The sequence below is a fragment of the Carassius gibelio genome, chromosome A12 (assembly GCF_023724105.1).
Source record: "Carassius gibelio isolate Cgi1373 ecotype wild population from Czech Republic chromosome A12, carGib1.2-hapl.c, whole genome shotgun sequence".
NCBI lineage: Eukaryota > Metazoa > Chordata > Actinopteri > Cypriniformes > Cyprinidae > Carassius > Carassius gibelio.
In genome coordinates, this window is record NC_068382.1 from 19929929 (window position 1) to 19941943 (window position 12015).

Here is a 12015-nt window from a genome sequence, read left to right on the forward strand (position 1 = left end):
AAGGAAAAAAAAAAACATTTGTAAGATGTAAACACAATCAAGATATAAACACAACTGCAAGAAAAAAGTCAGAACTGTGAGATAAAAACTCACCATTAGCCTTTTTTACCAGCCCCACTTTGACTTTTGATTTGTGAAATGCACACAGACATGTTTGTTTGTATGCATACATGTGTAAAATTGTCTAAACAAAGTACATTCTCATCTTCATGCTATTTAAATCTGCAGCAGTAAACAGGAAGACTAATTATATTTCATTTGTACTATACAGGAAGCATTTTCAAAAAGATAAAGCAAGTTCAAATGCAATCCGGCTATGGGACAAAGGTCTGTAAACAGCTCACAAACCAGTAAAGTTAAAGAGACACTGCTATTGTGCATAAAACTTAATGCCTAACCGCAGTGCACAAGTCAGCAAATCAGAGACCATAATAATAATAAAGTTTATTTTTATTTAAATCTGGATTTAAAGATTTAAAACCCTTTGGAAAAGTATTTACCATGCATATTCGCTTACTTTTATCAGCATGTTCTCTAAATAATTACTCAATATCCTAAACACAAATTTTTAATTTCTATCTTATTAATTCAATCAGATTGTGTTTGTCTACAAGTGTGAATAGAACAGGCCACATTTTAGGAGTATTGCTATTAATTCCATAGGGTTTACAAACTTTTTCTTGCAACTGTAAAAATGTGATCATGTGAACTTTGTACAGATGCTCTGACGTAACTGACATTAACATTCTCAAGTGATGTTAAAGAAAAAGTTGGACAAACCAAATAAAAAAAGACGGATTCTGAATTATTCCTTTCTGGACTGTTCTTTCACACATTCTCCAGTGCAGTGACCTACACACGATTCCTCATGCATTGTCCCTGTGGTCATTTGTATTACTGGCCATCAGTCATGTGTGGTGACTGCTTCATCTGTAATCTGTTGAAATGGAGTCTGGGGTCAAGGCTGCCCGCAGGATTGGCTCACTGCTGTCCGGAATGAGACTCCATGTTTACTCAAGGGGTGAAGGGTTGGTTCAGCTGGTGAAATATGCTTTGTTTTTTAATCACACAGCAGTTATATCCAGGAAAGCATTTGAAAAAAAAAAAAAAAACACACACACCCCCTATTTTCCATCAGTGTGCCTCAAAAGCAGATAACAGCAACTGAATCTCACACTGACTGATATTGACTAAGAAAATTTGTTGCAAACTTCAGTGACTCAGCTATATGCATTTCCTGTGGAATGTTGAAATTTTGGAAATCAATTACTCAGTGTTTTTTTTAAAGGCAATTCATTCTTTGAAAATGTTACATTTCTCATGATGAAAGCTTTGTGTCAATATTACAGACCAAAATCGTATATAGAATAGTTCCCTGCACTTTCAAAATAAACTTTCCTCAGTGGTTTAGGTTTGGCAAATAACCTTAAAAAATGAAAATGAAAATGATTAAAAATGTTAATTAATGAAGAAGTAAATAAAAGACAATACTAAATGCAAATACAATGCAACTAACCACAAACACAGTCAGGACAGCAAATATTTCGTTTTTGATGTCGTCCAAAAAGACTCGACAATAGTTTTTTTTCTGATAGACAGTTAGCTGAATTAGAGAAATGTCAACACAGACAGGTGACCCTCATCTTGAAAAACCATAAACATTCTAAACAACATAATGGAAAATATGACGCTGACTCAAATAAATATGTATTCACGTTCTGTGAGGATCAACATGGTTTGTGTCAACTACAATGTGTTTTATACTGTGTATTATTTGCTGCAAAGAGCATAAAACCATTGAAATTCAAGAGACCATTTACTATTCAGCTCATGCCTTATTAATATTTTTAAATACTGCTGAGCCTATGCAATTACTGGTCATTTGAATACATTTACAGCAGAAACCATTTTTCAAAACCACTGCTTTAAATGACTATTACATAAATGGTTTCCCAAAATACTAGAGAATTAAAGGTTTTTATAGGACTTCAAAAGGTTGTCCATAAAGGCATAAGTCTGCAAAACCCTTTTTGGTTTCAGATTGGAAACTTTATTTCTTAAGAATGCACAAAATAGTATTCCCTTGATTATGAAGACCTAATTTCTCCACTTACAGGCCGTAAATTGAACCAGACCAAAAATATACCAAGTCAGTCTCCAAACGTTCTGTTCTTTAGTCTAAACACAAGGCTTTAACTTGTGAGATTGACGATTTGTTTATCTGTGGTATTTTGTGGCTGTCCTCAACCATCAGTCTTCGTCTGATGGTTGGCGGTCTCTGGGTGTGAGTTTTCTCAATGTACGTGGTTATATCAAGTATCAAGTCGTGTGTGCGTGAGTGGAAGTTACCACACAGGGGTGATGCTGGGAGATGTCCAAACAAGTTTAGCTCATTGAAGAAATGACTTTCCATCAGTGAGAGAAATGACGCATACACCCCATTAGTAAGATCTCCTTCCTCCAACCACAAAATGTGCCTGAAACAAGACATGTTCTGATACAAATCAACAATTCGTCATCGCAAAGAGGAACCTTCAAGACCTCTCTTAGTCCTTCACATATCTTCCATATCTCTCATAATTCATGTTAATGGAAGCATGACTAAGAATGCTTTTTATAATATTTCCCCATTTTTGGTTTCAGATAGTCTAAGAACAGTTACACCAACCACTGAGCTGATAAACACAAGCTGAACACAGTGGAACAAAAAATCTGAAGAGGAAATCAAAGATGTTGCCATTTTAACAATATTTGACTTGTTGAGTGGGTGAATTATGCCTTCTTTCATGAAACAGTAGACAGACTCAGTGTTGAATTAATATAATTAATACTGGTTCCAATCAAAGAGGACATGGTGACTTATTGGTAAATAAAATGTTCAGCATGTTGCACTGTGAGCAGCACCAGAAGTGCTTAAGTCTATGAAAGAGACTTTTTTATTGTCTGATGACTAACAGTGGAATCTGGGCTTGAGCTCTAGTGTGAGCAATGGCAATATTTCCCACTTCCCTCTGCGTTTACTATGACGCATTCTTGATAGTCAGTGTTTATTCGGGCATTTTTCAGAATTAAACAAAGATGTTCATAGTTTGAAATAAGAGGCAATCAATATAAATAAAATCCCGGTTGCTCTCACATTGACTGAGGTGTGTGAAGATCTTTTCGGGATGAGAGATGTTCGAGGGAAAGCCTCCATTCTGGATCCTGCCAAACAACTGACCAATAACCATGACTCATGACTTCCCTGCACTGCAAACTCTTTCCTCATTACAGATACCTCAGGGGATAACGGTGCTTTAGAGCACATCTTTCTTTACTGTGTTTTAGAAAAGCCCAATTTTTACGTTCCCTGAAAGCATAGTGTAAATTCAGAAAAAATGTATTGCAGTTAATTGCTTAAAAAACAAAAAACAAAAAGTGAAATATCCCATTTTAAAGTGTTTGTGACAACCTAGACTGAAGAAGTTAAGTTCCTGTAGTTCAAACAGTACAGAACTGCACTACTGACACTAAAGCTCATGGGTTTGACTCATAGTCACTGAATGAAATGTGTATCTTGTGTATAATTCAGTGCAAGTTATTTCTGCCAAAAGAATACATATACAAATATTCTATATAAAAATGTACTAAAATAAAATTTATATAATTAAATTGAATAATTAATATGAAAATCAATAATGCAAAAGTGTATTATTTCTACAACAACATACAGGTACATACTACAAATGCAAAAATAATGATTGTTTTCAAACAAGTTTCCCAAAAACTTTCCATGTCTGTCATTGGTCAAAAACCAAATAGCCCATCCAGTGTATGAATTATGCATGGCAACTCTTTTAAAGAAATGTTGGCATTTTAAAAGAATTATAAATATCTAATAAATAAACTAATGTAGATGCAAAGATAATATTCAGAAAAAAAGTTATTCAGTTTCTGTCGAGGTTTGTCAAACAGCATTGCCACTAAAGCTAGCTAATCATTTTTTTTTTTTTTTTTGTAAAACCAATAAACTAAAGATTTTGTGTCTATATTAATCTGACTCTATATTAATCTGATTCATAATGACAGTTCAACTGCATAAACGGGACTGCAATAGAATGCATGTGAACAACATATTTTCATTATGGTTACATAGAACTAGATCCTCCCAACCTTTTGTTTTAACTTTCTTGGGGGGTGAAGATCTGACCCCCCTTCCGTCCCGAACTCACGCTATGGGTTGAGCTGATGTTGCTGTGTGGGGCCGCTCAAACAAACAGAGCAATGTTTTAATAGCACCACAGAGCCACAGTGTTTACACTTTTCAGGGAAATCAGCCTACAAATGGCTTATTTATAGTTGTCTCTGCGTATTCAACTGGGATAGGAGAGAAAAAGTATTTTACGCTGAAAAAAATGTAATGACACTCATTACCTTTAACTGGGTCAACTGTGACATTTCCAGTAAGTGAGCTTTCGCACACAAATGACAGTTCCACCTTGTCGCTCTTCACATTCCTTCACTAATGATGATTCCTAGGCCGCACGCATTGTTGTTGCAAATAGTTTTGGCATTAACAGATGTGAATATCAAATTAGAAATTTGCTTCTGTTTTGTGTCCTCCCTCAACCTTTCTAACCACAAAATTATAAATCTCATTTTGAAGGAAAAAAAAATATGCAAATGGCTCATTTAGACACATTCCATTGTTCTATCAAATTCACAAATAACAACAGATGCTCACAGCAAAGAAATGTGCTATTGACATGCAAAATATGTGTAAACAATGTTGAACCACCACGGGCATGAATATCATAATCGTGTGAGTGCTGTCAAAACAAAGGGCCCTTGGCAGTTCCAGTAACCCCTCTTTGTGGGCCCGATCTGAGGTAATTCCATTATGGCCTGATAAAGCCAGGGGCATTCCAGGAACCAGAGGCTTTTCAGCCACATTCCTCCTCTGAGCATCTGCGTCTGACTGACTGCCTCTCCTCTGCAACACACTTCAAATGAGAAGAACTGGAATCCTCCAAAACAACAAGTCCTTTCAGATATCCTGCGATTCTCGTAAAAGAGCATCAGATATTGTATGGCGTTTTGAATGTTGCCTCTTGTCGCGACATGAAGGATGGGTTATCTGACTGGCTTTTGCAACTATGAGCGGAAAATGAAGTGTTCAAAGGAATCTTGGGTAGTGAAATGGCATAATAAAGTGCCACCATACAGCTCCTCATGTTGTTTTCTTCAGAACTCAATTACCTTTCTACTATGCAGGACTCTTAAAAGAAGCACAATGTCTGCCAGTTCAAGCATTTTCTCTGACCTACATCTTTAAGGCATACATGCTTTCATATTAGCAAATTCTTGAAGTTCATATTAAAAGAATAACCCAGCAACAAAATGCAGTTCTGTTGTCATTTACTCACCCTCATGTCATTGCAAACATGACTTGAATTCTGCTCAACTCAAAAGAGGTTGTTATGAAGAATGTTTATGCTGCTTTTTTGCACACAATGAAAGCTAATATGATAGTGACCAAACACTGTCAGTCTCAAAAAGAGTATTATAGATACACTGTATTTGTTTAGAATTCTAAGTATTTTTAAAATAGTGCAAGGAACAGACTGGTATTTAGGGTTAGGTTTAAAACCTTGCATTGGAAATATTGTTTTACTGTCATGGCCACCATTTACTTACTGTTACATTTACCTACTGTACCATAAAGAGAACAACTTGAACATTCTGATTTATATAACTCCTTCAGTGAAGCAATATACAATTCAGATGTAGTATCAAGGAATTTTCTCTTTCATTTGCCTAAAATGTCCAGGTTTTGGCTGTTTTTCTATTGACAGTCCCATATGGTTGCACTGCTTTGCACTGCTTTGATCGCTCTCTGTAGATCCCACCTTCTCGCATGCCATGATTGGTCAATTACGTACAACGCCCGCACGCCATTGGTCAAACTAGTTCTTATATCTTGGGAACTGAAATACAAAGGCAACTGAAATGGCTATTCTGCTTGAATGCTTTGAATTGCAATTTTTTATCTAGACTGATCCAATTTTAACACGACAGAACTATATATTTATATGAACACTCAGTCTAATGCTGGGCTGGACTATACTTTTACAACATTCATCACCATTAAAGATCTTGGCTTTAGAAGCAGTAAAACCTGTTAGTGAATCATTTAACTTGACCTGGTTATCTGAAAGTTGTCACTCACACAGACATTCACAGTTTTAAGTAAACCAGTTAAAATGTGGCCTGCAGCAATCAACTTCCCAGCAGCAGCTGCCTCATTTGATTCTGAATTTGATTGTTTTTAACATTTGTTTTGGACAAATATTCTTCTTGGTCCATAACCTATTAGACACAGTTTGGATTTTACCAACATTTTATTTCTGTCTTTACAGGAATCCCTAGGCCTATCGCCTTGAATCCCTTAGGAGAATAACAATTCACTACACAGGAATTTAAAAGCTTGAAGGATTTAGCTGTACTTGTACACATGCCAGACGATCACCTGTGACTTATCATAATATCTGTCTACACAGCTTCAGGGTCTGTATTATATAATGTTTAATATATCTGGTATTTTCCAAATGATGTGATAAAGCCAATAGTGCACACAGAAGTAAAGATGGAATAACAACATTACCCAACACCGAATATTTAAGGATTCCTGGAAGAAAATCAGAATACCACTCACTGACCATGACAGATTGAGAAGAAGGGAGGAATAAAAATATGAGTAAGTGTTGGGAAAAAAAATCCACTCAAGCAATTTGGTTTTGCTGGTTGCAATGCAGTTCCATCTGAGGAGCCTATGGCCGGAAGGTTCGTAAACGCTGAGCCAAAACCAGACTTCCATGTTTGTAAAATGATACCTCATCACAAAACCACAGCCTATGGCCTGTCAATACTTATCAGCAGGATATACTGAGGGCACACAGAAACCTGCCTTTGTAACTCTCCCTTCATAAGATTTTTTTCCCAGTTCATTTACACTCCCTTTGTATTAAGTTTCTTAGGTTTCCAGTGTTCAAAGAAAAGATAATTATTTTAACGGCATGATTCCTTTGATTTCATAATAGCATGAGAAACTAGAACTATTTTTCTGAGAAGCAATAAGCAGGGGTGAGTCAAGCAACAATCAGTGGCACAAAGAGCATAATGACAGTCTTTACAGGCTGAACAGACAAACTGGTTTTTATCTCTACTCTATGGCAGGATTGTTGCAGATGCCTGGAACGTCCCATTTTTATTTGCATTTGTGATGTATATTTTGATTCCTAGAATACAGGCTACTTGCTGTTATAGACAACAAAACTGCATGCTATTTGAATACTAACACCCCTACATAACTTTCTCTTCCTCATCAGCAACCATATCACTAACAGTTCTGCAGATGCCCGAGTTACCTGCCACACACATCTCGGTGAAATTGCAGTACCCTCCATTTAATGCCAAATAATCTGCATTGTGATACAGATGCACCTGGTAATTTTACCTCAGGCAGGCACAAAATGTCACATGACATTGTCTCAACCAATGAGGGGACTGCTCATGCAGAGCATGAAAATAAATGAGGGCAGTGAGCCCCCTGCACTGTAAAAAAGAATTTGTTGAGTCAACTAAAAATATTTTGTTACCCCGCTGCCTAAAATTTTTTTGTTATCTTGACAAAAAAAATCTTGTTGAAACAACTTCAAACTAGAGTGGAGTTAGTCCAGGTAACAAATTTCTTTAAGTTGACTTGACTATTATTTTCTAGTCCAGTCAACTAAATCATGTTGTGTCAACAGGGATTTTTTTTTACTTCGATCAATAATCATAAACAAATGTTACTCCACTGCCTTAAATGTTTAAATAAAGATGACAAAATACTTTTTTTAATGTAATTTATTTAATGATAGAGACAACACTTTCATTCACATTTAAATTGAACAAGCAATTTGCTGTCAACACATCAACTGATAATTGATAAACAAAACAAAAAATGCAAAATACAAACACGTCTAAAGATCTGAACCGACACTTGAAAGTGTGATGTATAATAAATAACATTGGCATGGGATTGAGAAACAAATAGTTGCATTTCAATTCATCAGATCAAAACCACAGGGATTGTTTTTAATTTCATAACTCAATATGAAAATTAGAAGGTGGAACTCTGCATATTAACCCTGCACAAGTTCACATGCACTCCCCCCACCATAATGCAAGTCATGGTCAAAATGAGAAACCAAGATATATGTAATATAATATCACAATTAGTTACAAAAAATGAGTATACTGTACTTCTGTATAATAAGATATAAATGGAATGAATGCACATGGAAGCACAAAGATCTAAAGTCAGATTCTAAATTTCACAGCACAACATGACCAGACAGAGGTGTTAACATCAGAAGGATCTTGAAAGTTTCCAAACTCGTCCCCCATCATAATGCTACATACTGAAAATGTGTACATACTGTTTAAGAAAATGAGAGGTGAAAAAACATTTGTTTACATGAGAACATGCATATTCCAAGTCATGAAATGTAAACTTAATGTACATTCTATATAGTGAAAGGCACAAAAGAACCTTTCCTTATAAAAAAAAAAAAAAACACTACTTTTTAAGAAAGAGTGCGGTGGAGCCGATGGACACATCATGAACACTGAAAAGTGAAAGTGACATGACATACATTTGTGCTCTTCATTTAACCCATCCAAAGTGCACACACACAGCAGTGAACACACACCGTGAACACACACCCAGAGCAGTGGGCAGCCATTTATGCTGCAGTACCCGGGGAGAAGTTGTGCCTTGCTCAAGGACACCTTATTTGTGGTGTTGAGGGTGGAGAGAGCGCTGGACATTCACTCCCCCACACCTACAGTTCCTGCCGCTGTAGCGAGCACATGGTGGGAGCAGCTGGTCTTCACAAGTTTTTGCAGAGCCTCAATGGTGTATTTAATGCGCTGGAGGTAGTGGATGTTCACTGCATACAGACCCATTAGGAGTCCATTTGCCTTGGGGACATGGGAGATGTCAGTGATGACAGGATGTCCAAATGAGACCAATGTTGGTTATTCCTTGGGAAGCACATCACATTGCTGTTCCTCAGTTACAATCAGAATGCCTCTTCAATTTCTTTCTCAACATCCTTAATGTCACTGGATGGCTGGGAAAAGAAAAAAAATATTACATTACTTAATAAATTTATAAACGAACACACATATGTACATACACTATTAAAGTTGTGTGTTTTGTTAAAAGCACAGCTACCAATTAATGCAAAGTGTAATTCACCTTCAAGTGGAAGATATTTAGAAAAATGTAACCAAAAATGAAAGTCAAAATTAAATGGTGCTCCTCAACGGTTTCGTTTAGAAACATTCAAAATAACTTCCTGTATTAAACTGTACTAAATTCTTTGTTCTGCTGAACACAAAGAGTTTAAAATCCCATGGGAAGATAAGTGTAAAATACACCCCAGAAACAACTATTCTAAAAATGGGGGAAATTATTTTCTTCACTGGTATTCTACATGATTTCTGAATGACATAAAATGTGACAAACCAATACAACATTCAGGTTTTTTTTCTTAATCTGATTCTAAGTGTCTAATCTGTCACACCATTTATACAATGATCAGAAAATATATTGGTGTAAATAGGTATTCCTTTTAAATAATAGTCTGTTGCACTGCATGTTCAGAGTAAAGCATGACTCCTAAGGGCCGTTTCATAGTCAACGCGGGAAACGCGAGCAAGAAACGCGAGCGACGCACTCCTTTTCATAGTCTAAACAGTGAACGCAAGCGTCACGGTTGATGCGTGTATGCAATACACGGCTCACGCAACAGGGGGTAGTAGAGTCGGGTGATATTAGTAGAGTCGGGTCGCGTGATATTCAGATTACAATGGCAACTGAAGAGGAGTGTATTCTGTTGCTGATGAACTATGGTATAAATGTGGATGAATATGTATAAGTTCGTATAATTTTTCCTCTTCGCCCGCCATTGTATTCAATTCATTGTATACCTTCTTCTTTTGTAAACACAATATACTTGAATTAATGTACAATACTTGCAATGTCGCCCCCACCGACAACGCATAGTATTGCGTGAATCGGCACGTCGCGTATCAAAAACTAGGACCACACATTTGGCCACGCACCGACGCATAATGGCGGCCGAAGCATAACGATGCGTAGCCTCGGGGACACGTATGCCTACAGATGAGTTGACTATGAAATGGCCCTAAAGGGTTGGTTAACCCATGTATGTTTTATTCACCCTCATGGCATCGTAGGTGTGTATGACTTCTTCTTTCAGACAAATCCAGTCGGATTATATAAAAAAATATTTATGGCAATAGGTGGGTGTTTTTTTCAACAGTCCAAAAGTAGTCAAATAATGTGCATCAATTCATAATAAAAAGTACCTCACATGGCTCTGAGAGGTGAATAATGTCCTCCTGTAGCGAATCCATGTGTTTTTGTAATAAAAAAAAAATACATATTTAAAATGTTATTCAAAACATATTTAAACCCTTTTCTCTCACTTTCGTAAGAGCCATTCCGGGTGGATGAAAATAGGACATAGGGGTCATGCATGCACCGGTGATTAGTGACGAACACAGAAGAGCGGAGGAGACAACAATACGCCAATCACAAAGTAGAATCACAAAATTAGGCTTGCACGTATGATAGTCAGTGGAAGAGAAAAAAAAGTGTTTACAACTTTTTAAATATGGATATTTTTCTTACAAAAAGTGCATCGATTTGCGACAGGAAGCCTTTATTCACCCCCCAGAGCCACGTGAGACACGTTTTATTGATGGATGGGTGCATTTTATTTGACTATTTTTGGACTGCTGAGAAAAAAAACACACCTGTCTGCTGCCATTAAATAACTTTGAAGAGCCAGGACAATTTTAAATTCAACTCAGATCAGATTCGTCTGAAAGAAGAAAATCACATAGGGTGCCTTGAGAATGAGTAAAACATGGCCTAATTTAATTTTTTTGGTGAAATAATCCTTTAAGCAAAGTTGCTAATGGCCAATATACTAGCACTGAACATTTTTCAGGATTCAAAACAGTATTCAGCAAAATAATAAAGAATGGCTATGTCCATAAACAGGGTTTCTGGTGGTTTTATGAAGATAAATTCAACACTTTATAAAGACATTTTAAATACCAATTATAGAAAATTCACGGAATAAAACTGGGGAAAATAATGTCAAATTATGTTCTCTAACTTTTGAAGCTGTTTTCCAATGCAAATATCTACATTTTCGTAAAGGGTTCACCCAAAAAAGAAAAAGAAAGAAAATTGTCATTTACTAAACCTCAAGTTGTTTTAAACCTGAATTAGTTTATTTCTGTTAGTCCCAGTCCCAGATCGTCTAACAACGAGTTACAACCCCAGATCACCCAGATTTCTTCTTCTTCTTTTACCTGGATCACATCACTGCAGACTGATGGTGCTCAGTTTGGTCATCCACAAGCGTAATCCCAGCAGTTATGTCCTTGATGAATTCCTGCGCAGAGCCTGTGTGCTTTAATAAAAACAAAGGGATGCATTAAACAGGGCCTTACAATTGTAAAGCACATAGACTCCAATAAATGTGCATTTATAAATAAATAAATTTACTTACAACTTCGTCCAAGCTCTACAATGTAAATGCCATTTCCATTATGTCTGCATATCTTTTTGATGGATAACTGCAAAAGGACTCGCTGCGGTCCATTCACAGGATTATTGAATTCTGCTCTGAATCTTCAGTCATCCCAAAATATCATAAACATGAAAAATGCAAAAACATGTTAAAACACTGTAAAATAATAAACATACATATAAATAAATCTTTACAGAGAAAGACAAATGTATTGACAAGTTTGTATTAAATGCCAAAGACAAACTATACCATCCAGACAATGCTTTTAAATGACACAACACATAATTATAACACAATAAAAGGAAATTTAACACATTTGTGTTGATCGTTATTGTATCTCTATTTATACAAGATA

General features: G+C 36.2%; 1 long non-coding RNA gene across 1 annotated transcript; it reads right to left on the minus strand.

The window, feature by feature from the left end:
* Window positions 1-7592: 7592 nt before the first annotated feature.
* LOC128025428 (uncharacterized) lies at window positions 7593-11798 on the minus strand. The gene is made up of 3 exons (XR_008186155.1): window positions 11640-11798; window positions 11440-11540; window positions 7593-9158 (listed from the first exon to the last, which is right to left on the minus strand). It is a non-coding gene; the product is annotated as an uncharacterized LOC128025428 (long non-coding RNA).
* Between the last annotated feature and the right edge of the window lie 217 nt (window positions 11799-12015).